This window comes from Microcebus murinus, unplaced genomic scaffold (genome assembly GCF_040939455.1).
Source record: "Microcebus murinus isolate Inina unplaced genomic scaffold, M.murinus_Inina_mat1.0 scaf001_hap2_Mmur4.0, whole genome shotgun sequence".
NCBI lineage: Eukaryota > Metazoa > Chordata > Mammalia > Primates > Cheirogaleidae > Microcebus > Microcebus murinus.
Genome location: NW_027438947.1, coordinates 2,842,296 through 2,845,543, shown reverse-complemented (window position 1 = coordinate 2,845,543; position 3,248 = coordinate 2,842,296).

The following is a 3,248-nucleotide window of genomic DNA, read 5'->3' as shown; positions in this document are numbered from 1 at the left end:
CTTATGTTTATAGCAGCACAATTCACTATTGCACGGTCATGGAAACTACCCAAGTGCCCGTCAATTCATGAATGGATAACTAAAATGTGGTATATACTCACAATGGAATATTACTCAATCCTAAGAAACAATAGTGAACTAGCACTGTTTAGACTATCTTGGATTAAGCTTAAGCCTGTAATATAAAGCGAGAAGACACAAGACCTGGAAAACGGGCTACACATCTACTCACCATCAAATTGGTACTGACAATCTAAAATTATGGTGTTCAAATAATTGTAGTGTTCAATAGGGATCTGGGGGGGGAGACCCACATCTTAAGGATGTGATGAGCATTGTAGGGGGGAAAGGATTACCTCTATTCCTTTTTAGGGAGAGGCAAAGAAACACACTGTAACCAAAATGTCTAAAAAAATTTTTTTTTTGTTAATGGGAGGTGAACAGGTGGAAGGGGCAAGAGGGGGAAAGGTGCGCACTTTCATGGTGGGTGCAGGGTGCACCACTTGAAGACTGGACACACTTGAAGCTCTGGCAGAGCGAGGTGGGGAGCGGTGGCAGGGGCATTGTTATGGTTAGGTAAGTAACCCTAACAATATTTGTACCCACAGAATTTGAGAAAAATAAATAAATAAATAAAAATATATAAAATTAAAAAAATAAAATTGTCGAAATGACAGAAATGGAATTCAAAATATAGATGGCAAATAAGATCAATGGAATTGAAGAGAAAGTGGAAAACCACCAAAAAGAAGCCTAAAATATTTCAGGAAAATAATGAAAAAATAGTAAAAAGCTGGACAACATAAGGAAGGATGTAATAAACGTTAAAGAAATGAAAGAACCATTTAGAGAATTTCAAAATACAGAAGAAAGCTTCAGAAACAGATTAAACCAAGGAAATGAAATAATCTCAGAGCTTGAAGACAAGCCTCTTGAACTAACCCAGTCATTTACAGAGGCAGAGAAGAGAATAGAAAAGGTAGAGCAATAACTTAGAGAGAGATAGGACCATGTGAAGTGAACTTATATACACATTATAAGTATCCCTGAGGGAGAAGGAGGAAGAGCTAAAAGCATAGAAAATCTATTTAAGAGAATATTTGAGGAAAGCTTCCCTGAGATCCATAAATCCAGAAACAAGATGGTCATCGAACAACAGGAAGATTAATAGGAAAGAAAACATCTCCAAGACACATAGTAATCAACCTGTCCAAAATCAACATGAAACAGAAAATTCTATAAGCAGCTAAATGTAAGCAACAACTAACCTACAATCGAAAATCCCTTAGGCTAACAATAGACTTCTCAGCAGAAACATTATAAGCCAGAAGGGAGTGAGGCCCAATGTTCAATCATCTGAAATAGAACAACTTCCAACCTAGAATTTCGTATCCCTAAAATTAAGTTTGACAGTTGATTGAGAAATTAAGTCTTTTTCAGAAAAGCAACACTGAGAAAATTTCTCCTGATCAGACCTTCCCTGGAAAAAACATTCTGAACTGCATTATACACAAATTGGCAAATAGATATCCACAAGTGTAAAATGACCCTAAATAGCCAAAGCTCACAATTCCTATAAAACAATAGCACAAGAAGAAAACCAAAACAATAACGTACTACCCAACATGATGAACAGAACAGCATGCCATATATAAAATTTATCTCAGTGTTAATGGTATAAATGCTCCAAAAGAAGACACATAGGCTGGCTGAATGGATGAATACACACAACCCAAGTGTATTCTTTTTTCTTTTTTTTTTATGTGTTATCACATCCTGCCTTTTATTTTATTTATTTATTTATTTAATATTAGTTGCATTTTTTTTTATTTCAGCATATTATGGGGGTACAGATTTTAAGGATTAAATAAATGCCCTTTACCCCATCCGCCTACAAATCTGAGTTTCCACTATGACCATCCCTCACATGGTGCACATGTCACTCATTATGTATGTATATACCCGTCCCCCTATCCCCTCACCCCTCCCCAATACCCTGTGACTGTAGTACCTATGTGTCCACTTAGGTGCTACTCAGTTAATACCAGTTTGCTGGTGAGTATATGTGGTGCTTGTTTTTCCATTCTTGGGATACTTCACTTAGTAGTATGGGTGCCAGCTCTAACCAGCAAAATATAAGATGTGCTATATCACCATTGTTTCTTAGAGGTGAATAGTACTCCATGGTATACATATACCACATTTTATTAATCCATACTTGGATTGATGGGCACTTGGGCTGTTTCCACAGCCTTGTGATTATGCATTGTGCTGCTATAAACATTCGAGTGCAGTTGTCTTTTTCGTAGAGTGTCATTGGATCTTTTGGGTAGATGCCCAGCAATGGGATTGCTGGATCAAATGGTAGATTCACTTGTATCACTTTAAGGTATCTCCATATTGCTTTCCACAGAGGTTGAACTAGTTTGCAGTCCCACCAGCAGTATAGGGGTGTTCCTCTCTCTCCACATCCATGCCAGCATTTGTTATTTGGAGACGTTTTGATAAAGGCCATTCTCACTGGAGTTAAGTGATATCTCATGGTAGTTTTGAGTTGCATTTCCCTGATGATTAGAGATGATGAGCATTTTTTCATATGTTTGTTGGCCATTCTTCTGTCTTCTTTAGAAAAGTTTCTGTTCAAGTCCTTGGCCCACTTTTTAATGGGGTTATTTGAATTTTTCTTAATGATTTTCGTGAGTTCCAAGTATATTCTAGTTATCAGCCCTTTATAGGATACATAGGCTGCAAAAATTTTCTCCCATTCTGTAGGTTGTCTGTTTACTTTCATGACAGATCTATGGCTGTGCAGAAGCTTTTTAGTTTCATCATGTCCCATTTATTTATTTTTGTTGCTGCTTTGATTGCCTCTGGGGACTTCTTCATAAACTCTTTGCCTAGGCCGATGTTTAGGAGAGTGTTTCCAACTTTTTCCTCTAGAATTCTTATAGTTTCATACCTTAGGTTTAAGTCTGTTATCCAGCGTGAGTTGATTTTTGTGAGAGGTGAAAGGTGTGGGTCCTGTTTTAACCTACTACAGGTGGCTATCCAGTTTTCCCAGCACCATTTATTGAAAAGGGATTCTTTTCCCCAGCGTATGTTTTTGTCTACTTTGTCAAAGATTAGATGGCTATATGAGGATGGTTTTATATCAGGATTCTCACATCTGTTCCACTGGTCAATAATCCTATTTTTGTGCCAATACCAGTTTGTTTTAATTACTACAGCTTTGTAGTATAGTTTGATAT